This window comes from Haemaphysalis longicornis, unplaced genomic scaffold, assembly GCF_048455015.1.
Source record: "Haemaphysalis longicornis isolate Haplotype H1 unplaced genomic scaffold, Haemaphysalis longicornis Haplotype H1 scaffold_1, whole genome shotgun sequence".
Classification (NCBI taxonomy): domain Eukaryota; kingdom Metazoa; phylum Arthropoda; class Arachnida; order Ixodida; family Ixodidae; genus Haemaphysalis; species Haemaphysalis longicornis.
In genome coordinates, this window is record NW_027526203.1 from 42,159,010 (window position 1) to 42,173,211 (window position 14,202).

The 14,202-nt window shown below is 48.0% G+C and overlaps 2 non-coding genes and 1 pseudogene across 2 annotated transcripts; 2 read left to right on the top strand and 1 right to left on the bottom strand.

Annotated features, from left to right (window-relative positions):
* LOC144166055 (uncharacterized) overlaps positions 1 to 14,202 on the bottom strand; it is a 123,468-nt pseudogene that overhangs the window by 20,633 nt on the left and 88,633 nt on the right.
* Positions 3,300 to 3,372, top strand: Trnat-cgu (transfer RNA threonine (anticodon CGU)). Its single transcript has one exon. It is a non-coding gene; the product is annotated as a tRNA-Thr (tRNA).
* Positions 11,548 to 11,620, top strand: Trnat-agu (transfer RNA threonine (anticodon AGU)). Its single transcript has one exon. It is a non-coding gene; the product is annotated as a tRNA-Thr (tRNA).

Below are 14,202 nucleotides of genomic sequence, written 5' to 3' on the forward strand. Positions count from 1 at the left end.
GCCAAGCACAGAAACCAAGAATACCTAAACATAAACACCCTAGAAAGTGGAGGGTAAAATCGCGCCGGCGGTAGCATAGTGGTTATCGCACCAGAACGGTATTCTAAAGGTCGTGGTGTCGGATCCCACCTGGCGGGCATTTTTTCCCCATTTTCTTTCTTTATTTCCAAATTCTTTATCTCTTTCAATGACCTACCACATCCTCCCCTTTGCGTTCCGAGGTTTATTTGACTGCCAACCCTTATTTCTGTATTATTCTCAACGAGCCCCTCATTTCCTATTCTAATTCGCTACGTGCATAGCGAGGGCCTCTGTTCCGGCAGTCCTGATGCCATAGGAAGCTTAAGAGTTTTCAACGCTGGTTGACCACTCTCGACATGTCATAGACACTAGAGTCACGGCCCGGGAGTTAAAAAGTAGGTCCCCTTCACCCCGAGTAGTCCGCGTGGCGCTGGCTGCCACCCCCAAGCACAGGAACCAAAAAATACTTAAACATAAACACCCCAGAAAGTGGAGGGGAAAGTTGCGCCGCCGGTAGCGTAGTGGTTATCGCATGAATCCGGTATTCTGGAGGTCGTGGGTTCAGATCCCACCTGGCGGGCATTTTTTCTCCACTTTCTTGCCAAATTCTTTATGTGTTTCAATCACCTACCACATCCTCCCCTTTGCTTTCCGAGGTTTATTTGACTGCCAACCCTTATTTCTGTGTTATTTTCAACGAGCCCCTCATTTTCTATTCTGATTCACTACATGCATACGGAGGGCCTCTGTTCTGGCAGTCTTGGTGCCATAGGGAGCCTAAGAGGGTTTAACGCTGGTCGACCACTCTCGAAATGTCGTAGACACTGTAGTCACGGCCCGGGGGTAAAAAGAAGGTCCCCTTCACCCCGAGTAGTCCGAGTGGCGCATGCTACCACCCCCAAGCACAGGAACCAAAAATACATAAACATAAATACACCAGAAAGTGGAGGGGAAAATCGCGCCGCCGGTAACATTGTGGTTATCGCACGAAACCGGAATTCTGGAGGTCGTGGGTTCGGATCACACCTGGCGGGCATCTTTTCTCAACTTCCTGTCTTTCTTTCCAAATTCGTTGTGTTTGAATAACCTACCACATCCTCCCCTTTGCTTTCGGAGGTTTATTTGACTGCCAACCCCTATTTCTGTGTTATTTTCAACGAGCCCCTCATTTCAAATTTTAGTTCACTACATGCATAGCGAAAGCCTCTGTTCTGGAATTCTTGGTGCCATAGGAAGCATAAGAAGGTTCACGCTGGTCGACCACTCTCGACGTGTCGTAGAAACTAGAGTCACGGCCCGGGGGTTAAAAAGAAGGTCCCCTTCATCCCGAGTAGTCCGAGTGGAATTTGCTACTACCCCCAAGCACAGGAACCAAACATAGCTTAACACAAATACCCAGGAAAGTGGAGGGGAAAATCGCCCCGGTGGTAGCATAGTGGTTATCGCACCAGACCGGTATTCTAAAGGTCGTGGTTTCGGATCCCACCTGGCAGGCATTTTGTCTGCATTTTCTTTCTTTCTTTCCAAATTCTTTGTGTCTCAATGACCTACCACATCCTCCCCTTTGCTTTCCGAGGTTTGTTTGACTGTAAACCCTTACTTCTGTGTTATTTTCAACGAGCCCGTCATTTCCTATTCTGATTCACTGCTTGCATAGCGAGGGCCTCTGTTCTCGCAGTCTTGGTGCCATAGAAAGCTTAAGAGATTTCAAACTGGTCGATCACCCTTGACATGTCGTAGACACTAGAGTCACGGCCTGGGGGTTAAAAGGAAGGTCCCCTTCACCCCGAGTAGCACGAGTGGCGCTGGCTACCACCCCCAAGCACAGGAACCAAAAATACCTTATCATAAAAAACCCCAGAAAGTGGAGGGGAAAATAGCCTCTCCAGTACCATAGTGCTATCGCACCAGACCGGTATTCTGGAGGTCGTGGGTTCAGATCCTACCTGGCGGGCATTTTGTCTCCACTTTCTTTGTTTCTTTCCAAATTCTTTGTGCTTCAATGACCTACCACATCCTCCCCTTTGCTTTCCGAGGTTTATTTGACTGCCAACCCTTATTTCTGTGTTATTTTAAACGAGCCCCTCATGTCCTATTCTTATTCAATACATGCAAAGTGAGGGCCTCTGTTCTGGCAGTCGTGGTGCCTTAGGAAGCCTAAGAAGGTTGAACGCTGGTCGACCACTCTCGACATGTCGTAGACACTATAGTCATGGCCCGGGGGTAAAAAAAAGGTCCCCTTCACCCCGAATAGTCCGAGTGGCGCAAGCCACCACCCCCAAGAACAGGAACCAAAAATACCTAAACAGAAAGTGGAGAGGAATAGTACTAACCCCAGAAAGTGGAGGGGTTAATCGCGCCGCCGGTAACATAGTGGTTATCGCACGAAACCGGTATTCTGGAGGTCGTGGGTTCTGATCACACCTGGCGGGCATCTTTTCTCCACGTTCTGTCTTTCTTTCCAAATTCTTTGTGTTTCAGTGACCTACCACATCCTCCCCTTTGCTTTCCTAGGTTTATTTGACTGCCAACCCTTATTTCTGTGTTATTAAACGAGCCCCTCATTTCTTATTCTCATTCACACATGCAAAGTGAGGGCCTCTGTTCTGGCAGTCTTGGTGCCATAGGAAGTTTAAGAAGGTTCAAACTATTCGACCGCTCTCGACATGTCGTAGACACTAGAGTCACGGCCTGGGGGTTAAAAAGAAGGTCCCCTTAACCCCTAGTAGCCCGAGTGGCGCTGGCTACCAGTCCCAAGCACAGGAACCAAAAATACCTAAACATAAAACCCTAGAAAGTGGAGGGTAAAATCGCCCCGCCGGTGGCGTAGTGGTTATCGCACGAGACCGGGGTTCTGGAGGTCGTGGGTTCAGATCCCACCTAGCGGGACTTTTTTGTCCACTCTCTTTCTTTCTTTCCAAATTTTTTATGTGCTTCAATGACCTACCAGATCCTCCCCTTTGCTTTCCGATGTTTATTTGACGGCCAACCCTTATTTCTGTGTTGATTTCAACAAGCCCCTCATTTCCTATTCTGATTCACTAGATGCAGAGCGAGGGCCTCTGTTCTGGCAATCTTGATGCCATAGGAAGCTTGAGAGTTTTCAATACTGGTCGACCACTCTCGACATGTCTTAGACACTAGAGTCACGGCCCGTGTGTTAAAAAGTAGGTCCCCTTCAACCCGAGTAGTCCGAGTGGCGCTGGCTACCACCCCCAAGCACAGAACCAAAAAATACGTAAACATAAATACCCCAGAAAGTGGAGGTGAAAGTTGCGCCGCCGGTAGCGTAGTGGTTATCACACCAGACGCGTATTCTGGACGTCGTGGGTTCGGATCCCACCTGGCGGGCATTTTTTCTCCACTTTCTTTCCAAATTCTTTATGTGTTTCAATCACCTACCACATCCTCCCCTTTGCTTTCCGAGGTTTATTTGACTGCCAACCCTTATTTCTGTGTTACTTTCAACGAGCCCCTCATTTTCTATTCTGATTCACTACATGCATACGGAGGGCCTCTGTTCTGGCAGTCTTGGTGCCATAGGAAGCCTAAGAGGGTTTAACGCTGGTCGACCACTCTCGAAATGTCGTAGACACTATAGTCACGGCCCGGGGGTAAAAAGAAGGTCCCCTTCACCCCGAGTAGTCCGAGTGGCGCATGCTACCACCCCCAAGCACAGGAACCAAAAATACATAAACATAAATACCCCAGAAAGTGGAGGGGAAAATCGCGCCACCGGTAACATTGTGGTTATCGCACGAAACCGGTATTCTGGTGGTCGTGGGTTCGGATCACACCTAGCGGGCATCTTTTCTCAACTTCCTGTGTTTCTTTCCAAATTCTTTGTGTTTGAATAACCTACCACATCCTCCCCTTTGCTTTCCGAGGTTTATTTGACTGCCAAGCCCTATTTCTGTGTTATTTTCAACGAGCCCCTCATTTCCTATTCTAGTTCACTACATACACAGCGAAAGCCTCTGTTCTGGAATTCTTGGTGCCATAGGAAGCATAAGAAGGTTCACGCTGGTCGACCACTCTCGACATGTCGAAGAAACTAGAGTCACGGCCCTGGGGTTAAAAAGAAGGTCCCCTTCATCCCGAGTAGTCCAAGTGGAATTTGCTACCACCCCCAAGCACAGGAACCAAAAATAGCTTAACACAAATACCTAGGAAAGTGGAGGGGAAAATCGCCCCGGCGGTAGCATAGTGGTTATTGCACCAGACCGGTATTCTAAAGGTCGTGGTTTCGGATCCCACCTGGCAGGCATTTTGTCTGCATTTTCTTTCTTTCTTTCCAAATTCTTTGCGTCTCAATGACCTACCACATCCTCCCCTTTGCTTTCCGAGGATTGTATGACTGTCAACCCTTACTTCTGTGTTATTTTCAACGAGCCCGTCATTTCCTATTAAGATTCACTACATGCATCGCGAGGGACTCTGTTCTGGCAGTCTTGGTGACATAGGAAGCTTAAGAGGGTTCAACGCTGGTCGACCATTCTCGACATGTCGTAGACACAAGAGTCACGGCGTGGGGGTTAAAAAGAAGGTCCCCTTCATCCCGAGAAGTCCGAGTGGAATTTGCTACCACCCCCAAGCACAGGAACCAAAAATACCTAAACATAAATACCCCAGAAACTGGAAGGGGAAAATCGCGCCGCCGGTAGCGTAGTGGTTATCGCATGAAACCGGTATCCTGGAGGTCGTGGGTTCGGATCACACCTGGCGGCATTTTTTCTCCACTTTCTTTCTTTCCTAATTTTTTTTGTGTTTCAATGACCTACCACATCCTCCCCTTTCCTTTCCGAGGTTTATTTGACTGCCAACGCCTATTTCTGTGTTATTTTCAACGAGCCCCTCATTTCCTTTTCTGATTCACTACATGCATTGCGAGGGCCTCTGTTCTAGCAGTCTTGGGGCCATAGGAAGCTTAAGATGGTTCAACGCTGGTCGACCACTCTCGACATGTCGTAGACACTAGTGTCGCGGCCTGGGGGTAAAAAGAAGGTCCCCATCGTTCCGAGTAGTGCGAGTGGCACTGGCTACCACCCCCAAGCACAGGAACCAAAAATACCTTTACATAAAGCCCTAGAAAGTGGAGGGTAAAATCGCCCCGCCGGCGGCGTTGTGGTTATGTGGTTATTGCAGGAGACCGTGATTCTGGAGGTTGTGTGTTCAGATCCCACCTAGCGGGACGTTTTTCTCCACTGTCTTTTTTCTTTCCAAATTTTTTATGTGTATCAATGACCTACCACATTCTCCCCTTTGGTTTCTGAGGTTTATTTGACTGCCAACCCTAATTTCTGTGTTATTCTCAACAAGCCCCTCATTTCCGATTCTGATTCACTAGATGCATAGCGAGGGCCTCTGTTCTGGCAATCTTGATGCCATAGGAAGCTTAAGAGTTTTTAACACTGGTAGACCACTCTCAATATGTCTTAGACACTAGAGTCACGGCCCGGGGGTTAAAAAGTAGGTCCCCTTCACCCCGAATAGTCAGAGTGGCGCTGGCTACCACCCCCAAGCACAGAACCAAAAAAATACCTAAACATAAATACCCCAGAAAGTGGAGGGGAACGTTGCCCCGCCAGTAGCGTAGTGGTTATCACACCAGACGCGTATTCTGGAGGTCGTGGGCTCGGATCCCACCTGGCAGGCATTTTTTCTCCACTTTTTTCTTTCCAAATTCTTTAACTGTATCAATGAGCTACCACATCCTCCCCTTGCTTTCCGAGGTTTATTTGATTGCGAACCCTTATTTCTATGTTATTTTCAACGAGTCCCTCATTTCCTATTCTGATTCACTGCTTGCATAGCGAGGGCCTCTGTTCTCGCAGTCTTGGTGCCATAGAAAGGTTAAGAGATTTCAAACTGGTCGACCACCCTAGACATGTCGTAGACACTAGAGTCACGGCCTGGGGGTTAAAAGGAAGGTCCCCTTCACCCCGAGTAGCACGAGTGGCGCTGGCTACCACCCCCAAGCACAGGAACCAAAAATAACTTATCATAAAAAACCCCAGAAAGTGGAGGGGTTAATCGCGCCGCTGGTAACGTAGTGGTTATCGCACGAAACCGGTATTCTGGAGGTCGTGGGTTCTGATCAGACCTGGCGGGCATCTTTTCTCCACGTTCTATCTTTCTTTCCAAATTCTTTATGTGTTTCAATGACCTACCACATCCTCCCCTTTGCTTTCCTAGGTTTATTTGACTGCCAACCCTTATTTCTGTGTTATTTTAAATGAGCCCCTCATTTCTTATTCTGATTCACACATGCAAAGTGAGGGCGTCTGTTCTGGCAGTCTTGGTGCCATAGGAAGTTTAATAAGGTTCAAACAATTTGACTGCTCTCGACATGTCGTAGACACTAGAGTCACGGCCTGGGGGTTAAAAAGAAGGTCCCCTTAACCCCTAGTAGCCCGAGTGGCGCTGGCTACCACCCCCAAGCACAGGAACCAAACATACCTTAACGCAAATACCCCAGTAAGTGGAGGGGAAAATCGCGCCGGCGGTAGCATAGCGGTTATCGCACCAGACCAGTATTCTAAAGGTCGTGGGTTCGGATCCCACCTGGAGGGAAATTTTTCTCCATTTTCTTTCTTTCTTTGCAAATTCGTTATCTCTTTCAAAGACCTACCACATCCTCCCCTTTGCTTTCCGAGGTTTGTTTGACTGTCAACCCTTACTCTGTGTTATTTTCAACGAGCCCGTCATTTCCTATTCTGATTCACTACATGCCTAGTAGGGGACTCTGTTCTGGCAGTCTTGGTGCCATAGGAAGCTTAAGAGGGTTCAACGCTGGTCGACCGCTCTCGAAATGTCGTAGACACCAGAGTCACGCATGGGGGTTAAAAAGAAGCTCCCCTTCACCCCGAGTAGTCCTAGTGGCATATGCTGCCACCCCCACGCACAGGAACCAAAAATACCTAAACATAAAACCCTAGAAAGTGGAGGGTAAAATCGCCCCGCCGGTGGCGTAGTGGTTATTGCACGAGACCGGGGTTCTGGAGGTCGTGGGTTCAGATCCCACCTAGCGGGACTTTTTTCTCTACTCTCTTTCTTTCTTTCGAAATTTTTTATGTGTTTCAATGACCTACCAGATCCTCCCCTTTGCTTTCCGAGGTTTATTTGACTGCCAACCCTTATTTCTGTATTATTTTCAACAAGCCCCTCATTTTCTATTCTGATTCACTAGATGCAGAGCGAGGGCCTCTGTTCTGGCAATCTTGATGCCATAGGAAGCTTGAGAGTTTTCAATACTGGTCGACCACTCTCGACATGTCTTAGACACTAGAGTCATGGCTCGGGGGTTAAAAAGTAGGTCCCCTTCACCCCGAGTAGTCCGAGTGGCGCTGCCTACCACCCCCAAGCACAGGAACTAAAAATACCTTATCATGAATACCCCAGAAAGTGGAGGGGAATATCGCCTCTCCAGTAGCATGGTGGTATCGCACCAGACCGGTATTCTGGAGGTCGTGGGTTCAGGTCCTACCTGGAGGGCATTTTATCTCCACTTTCTTTGTTTCTTTCCAAATTCTTTGTGCTTCAATGACCTACCACATCCTTCCCTTTGCTTTCCGAGGTTTATTAGACTGCCAACCCTTATTTCTGTGTTATTTTAAACGAGCCCCTCATTTCCTATTCTGATTCCCTACATGCAAAGTGAGGGCCTCTGTTCTTGCAGTTTTGGTGCCATAGGAAGCTTAAGAGGGTTCAACACTGGTCGACCGCTCTCGACATGTTGTAGACACTAGAGTCATGGCCTGGGGGTTAAAAAGAAGGTCCCCTTCACCCCGAGTAGTCCGAGTGGTGCTGGCTACATTCCCCAAGCACAGGAACCAAAAATACCTTAACATAAATACCCCAAAAAGTGGAGGGGAAAATCGCCCCGGAAATTGCCTAGTGGTTATTGCACCAGACCGGTATTCTGGAGGTCTTGGGTTCGCATCCCACCTGGCGGGCATTTTTTCTCCACTTTCTTTCCAAATTCTTTATGTGTCTCAATGACCTACCACATCCTCCCCCTTTGCATTCCGAGGTTTATTTGACTGCCGACCCTTATTTCTGTGTTATTTTCAGCGAGCCCCTCCTTTCCTTTTCTGATTCACTACATGCAGAGCGAGGGCCTCGGTTCTCGCAGTCTTGGTGCTTTTGGAAGCTTAAGAGGGTTCAAACTAGCCGACCGCTCTCGACATGTCGTAGACACTAGAGGCAAGGCCTGGGGGTTAAAAAGAAGGTCCCCTTCACCCCGAGTAGTCCGAGTGGCGCTGGCTACCACCCCCAAGCACAGGAACCAAAAATACCTTAACACAAATACCCAAGAAATTAGAGGGGAAAATCGCGCCGGCGGTAGCATAGTGGTTATCGCACCAGACCGGTATTCTAAAGGTCGTGGGTTCGGATCCCACCTGGCGGGAAATTTTTCTCCATTGTCTTTCTTTGCAAATTCTTTATCTCTTTCAATGACCTACCACATCCTCCCCTTTGCTTTCCGAGGTTTATTTGACTGCCAACCCTTATTTCTGTGTTATTTTCAACGAGCCCTTCATTTCCTATTCTGATTCACTACATGCAGCAAGGGCCTCTTTTCTAGCAGTCTTTGTGCCATTGGAAGCTTAAGATGGTTCAACGCTGGTCGACCACTCTCGACATGTCGTAGACACTAGAGTCACGGCCTGGGGGTAAAAAGAAGGTCCTGTTCACCCCGAGTAGTCCGAGTGGCGCTGGCGACTACCGCCAAGTACAGGAAACAAGAATACCTAAACATAAAACCCTAGAAAGTGGAGGGTAAAATCACCCCGCCACTAGCGTAGTGGTTATCGTACCAGACTGGTATTCTGGAGGTCGTGGGTTTAAATCTCACCTGGCGGGAATTTTTTCTCAACTTTCTTTCTTTCCAAATTCTTTATCTGTTTCAATGACCTACCACATCCTCCCCTTTGCTTTCTGAGGTGTTTTTGACTGCCAACCCTTATTTCTGTGTTATTTTAACAAGCCCCTCATTTCCAATTCTGATTCACTACATGCATAGCGAGGGCCTCTGTTCTAGCAGTATTGGTGCCATAGGAAGCTTAAGAGGGTTCAACACTGGTCGACCACTCTCGACTTGTCGTAGGCACTAGAGTCACGGCCCGGAGGTTAGAAAGAAGGTCCCCTTCACCCCGAGTAGTCCGAGTGGTGCTGGCTACTACCGCGAAGCACAAGAACCAAAAATAATTAAACAAATACCCCAGAAAGTGGAGGGGAAAATCTCCCCTTCGGTAGCGGAGTGGTTATTGCACCAGGCCGGTATTCTGGAGGTCGTGGGTTCGGATCCCACCTGGCGGGTATTTTTTCTTCACTTTCTTTTTTTCTTTCCAAATTCTTTATTTGTTTCAATGACCTACCACATCCTCCCTTTGCTTTCCGAGGTTTATTTGACTGCCAAGCCTTATTTCTGTGTTATTTTCAACGAGCCCCTCATTTCCTATTCTGGTTCACTACATGCGTAGCAAGGGCCGCTTTTCTGGAACTCTTGGTGCCATGGGAAGCTTAAGAGGGTTCAATGCTGGTCGACCACTCTCGACATGTTGTACACTCTGGAGTCACGGCCCGGGAGTTAAAAAGAAGGTTCCCTTAACCCCGAGTAGTCCGAGTGGCGCTGCCTACGACCGCCAAGCACAGGATCCAAGAAAACCTAAACCTCAATACCCTAGAAAGAGGATCCCCCCGCCGGTAGCGCAGTGGTTATCGCACCAGACCGCTATTCTGGAAGTCGTGGTTTCGGATCCCACCTGGCGGGCATTTTTTCTCAACTCTCTTTCTTTCCAAATTCTTTATCTGTTTCAGTGACCTACCACATCCTCCTCTTTGCTTTCCGAGGTGTATTTGACCTCCAGCCCTTACTTCTGTGTTATTTTCAACGAGCCCATCATTTCCCATTCTGATTCACTCCATGCATATCAAGAGCCCCTGTTCTGGCAGTCTTGGTGCCATGGGAAGCTTAAGAGGGTTCAATGCTGGTCGACCACTCTCGACATGTCGTAGACACTAGAGACATGGCCCGGGAGTTAAAAAGAAGGTTCCTTTCACCGCGAGTAGTCTCAGTGGCACTGCCTACTACCACCAAGCACAGGAACCAAGAATACCTAAACATAAAACCCTAGAAAGTGGAGGGTATAATCGCCCCGCCGGTAGCGTAGTGGTTATCGCACCAGACCAGTATTCTGGAGGTCGTGAGTTCATTTATCACCTGGCAGAGATTTTTTATCAACTTTCTTTCCAAATTCTTTATCTGTTTCAATGACCTACCACATCCTCCCCTTTGCTTTCTGAGGTGTCTTTGACTGCCAACCCTTATTTCTGTGTTAGTTTCAACAAGCCCCTCATTTTCTATTCTGATTCACTACATGCATAGGGAGGGCCTCTGTTCTGGCAGTCTTGGTGCCTTAGGAACCTTAAGAGGGTTCAACACTGGTCGACCACTCTCGACATGTCGTAGACACTACAATCACAGCCCGGGTGTTAAAAGTAGGTCCCCTTCACCCCGATTAGTCCGAGCGGCGCTGGCTACCAACCCCAAGCACAGGAACCAAAAATACCTAAACAAATACCCTAGAAAGTGGAGGGGAAAATCTCCACTTCGGTAGCGAAGTGGTTATCGCACCAGGCCGGTATTCTGGAGGTCGTGGGTTCGGATCACACCTGGCGGGTATTTTTTCTCCACTTTCTTTTTTTCTTTCCAAATTCTTTATCTGTTTCAATCACCTACCACATCCTCCCCTTTGCTTTCCGAGCTTTATTTGACTGCCAACCCTTATTTCTCTGTTATTTTCAACGAGCCCCTCATTTCATATTCTGATTCACTACATGCATAGGGAGGGCCTCTGTTCTAGCAGTCTCGGTGTCATAGGAAGCTTATGATGGTTCAACGCTGGTCGACCACTCTCGACAAGTTTTAGGCACTAGAGGCACGGCCCGGGGGTTAAAAAGAAGGTCCCCTTCACCCCGAGTAGTCCGAGTGGCGCTGGTTACCACCCCAAGCACAGGAACCAAAAATACCTTAATATAAATACCCCAGAAAGTGGAGGGGAAAATCACGCCGGCGGTAGCGTAGTGGTTATAGCAACAGACATATATTCTGGAGGTCTTGGGTTTGGATCCCACCTGGCGGGCATTTTTTCTCCACTTTCTTTTCAAATTTTTTATCTCTTTCAATGACCTACCACATCCTCCCCTTTGCTTTCCGAGGTTTATTTGACTGCCAACCCTTATTTCTGTGTTATTTTCAACAAGCCTCTTATTTTCTTTTGTGATTCACTACATGCATAGGGAGGGCCTTTGTTCTGGCAGTATTGGTGAATTAGGAAGCTTAAGAGGGTTCAACGCTGGTCGACCACTCTCGACATGTCGTAGAAATTACAGTCACGGCCAAGGCGTTAAAAGAAGGTCCCCTTCACCCCGATTAGTCCGAGCGGCGCTGGCTACCACCCGCAAGCACAGGAACCAAAAATACCTAAACAAATACCCCAGAAAGGGGAGGGTAAAATCTGCCCTTCGGTAGCGTAGCGGTTATCGCACCAGACCAGTATTCTGGAGGTCGTGGGTTCGGATCCCACCTGGTGGGTATTTTTTCTCCACTTTCTTTTTTTCTTTCCGAATTCGTTATCGGTTTCAATGACCTACCACATCCTCCCCTTTGCTTTCCGAGGTTTATTTGACTGCGAACCCTAATTTCTGTGTTATTTTCAACAAGCCCCTCATTTTCTATTCTGATTCACTACATGCATCGAGAGGGCCTTTCTTCTGGCAGACTTGGTGCCTTAGGAAGCTTAAGAGGGTTTAACGCTGGTCGACCACTCTCGACATGTCGTAGACACAAGTCACGGCCCGGGGGTGAAAAGAAGCTCCCCTTCACCCAAATTAGTCCGAGCGGCGCTGGCTACCACCCCCAAGCACAGGAACCAAGAATACCTAAACCTAATTATTCTAGAAAATGGAGGGTAAAATCACCCCGCCGGTAGCGCAGTGGTTATCGCACCAGACCGGTATTCTGGAGGTCGTGGTTTCGGATCCCACCTGACGGGCATTTTTTCTCAACTTTCTTTCTTTCCAAATTCTTTATCTGTTTCATGACCTACCACATCCTCCTCTTTGCTTTCCGAGCTTTATTTCTCTGCCAGCCGTTATTTCTGTGTTATTTTCAACGAGCCCCTCATTTCCCATTCTGATTCACTACATGCATAGCAAAAGCCTCTGTTCTAGGAGTCTTGGTGCCATAGGAAGCTTAAGAGGGTTCAACGCTGGTCGACCACTCTCGACATGTCGTAGACACTAGAGACATGGCCTGGGAGTTAAAAAGAAGGTTCCCTTCACCCCGAGTAGTCTGAGTGGCGCTGGCTACCATCCCCAAGCACAGGAACCAAAAAAAACTAAAGATAAATACCCCAGATAGTGGAGGGGAAAATCGCGCCGCTGGTAGCATAGTGGTTATTGCACCAGACCGGTATTCTGGAGGTTGTGGGTTTGGATCCCACATGGCGGGCATTTTTTCTTCAATTTCGTTTTTCTTTCCAAATTCTTTATGTGTTTCAATGACCTACCACATCCTTCCCTTTTCTTTCCGAGGTTTTTTTGACTGCCAACCCTTAGTTCTGTCTAATTTTCAATGAGCCCCTCGTTTCCTATTCTGATTCACTATATGCATAGCGAGGGCCTCTGATCTGGAATTCTTGGTGCCATAGGAAGCTTAAGAGGGTTCACTTTGGTCGACCACTCTCGACATGTCCTAGAAACTAGAGTCATGGCCTGGGGGTTAAAAAGAAGGTCCCCTTCACCCCGAGTAGCACGAGTGGCGCTGGCTACCACCCCCAAGCACAGGAACCAAAAATAACTTATCATAAAAAACCCCAGAAAGTGGAGGGGTTAATCGCGCCGCTGGTAACGTAGTGGTTATCGCACGAAACCGGTATTCTGGAGGTCGTGGGTTCTGATCAGACCTGGCGGGCATCTTTTCTCCACGTTCTATCTTTCTTTCCAAATTCTTTATGTGTTTCAATGACCTACCACATCCTCCCCTTTGCTTTCCTAGGTTTATTTGACTGCCAACCCTTATTTCTGTGTTATTTTAAATGAGCCCCTCATTTCTTATTCTGATTCACACATGCAAAGTGAGGGCGTCTGTTCTGGCAGTCTTGGTGCCATAGGAAGTTTAATAAGGTTCAAACAATTTGACTGCTCTCGACATGTCGTAGACACTAGAGTCACGGCCTGGGGGTTAAAAAGAAGGTCCCCTTAACCCCTAGTAGCCCGAGTGGCGCTGGCTACCACCCCCAAGCACAGGAACCAAACATACCTTAACATAAATACCCCAAAAAGTGGAGGGGAAAATCGCCCCGGAAATTGCCTAGTGGTTATTGCACCAGACCGGTATTCTGGAGGTCTTGGGTTCGCATCCCACCTGGCGGGCATTTTTTCTCCACTTTCTTTCCAAATTCTTTATGTGTCTCAATGACCTACCACATCCTCCCCCTTTGCATTCCGAGGTTTATTTGACTGCCGACCCTTATTTCTGTGTTATTTTCAGCGAGCCCCTCCTTTCCTTTTCTGATTCACTACATGCAGAGCGAGGGCCTCGGTTCTCGCAGTCTTGGTGCTTTTGGAAGCTTAAGAGGGTTCAAACTAGCCGACCGCTCTCGACATGTCGTAGACACTAGAGGCAAGGCCTGGGGGTTAAAAAGAAGGTCCCCTTCACCCCGAGTAGTCCGAGTGGCGCTGGCTACCACCCCCAAGCACAGGAACCAAAAATACCTTAACACAAATACCCAAGAAATTAGAGGGGAAAATCGCGCCGGCGGTAGCATAGTGGTTATCGCACCAGACCGGTATTCTAAAGGTCGTGGGTTCGGATCCCACCTGGCGGGAAATTTTTCTCCATTGTCTTTCTTTGCAAATTCTTTATCTCTTTCAATGACCTACCACATCCTCCCCTTTGCTTTCCGAGGTTTATTTGACTGCCAACCCTTATTTCTGTGTTATTTTCAACGAGCCCTTCATTTCCTATTCTGATTCACTACATGCAGCAAGGGCCTCTTTTCTAGCAGTCTTTGTGCCATTGGAAGCTTAAGATGGTTCAACGCTGGTCGACCACTCTCGACATGTCGTAGACACTAGAGTCACGGCCTGGGGGTAAAAAGAAGGTCCTGTTCA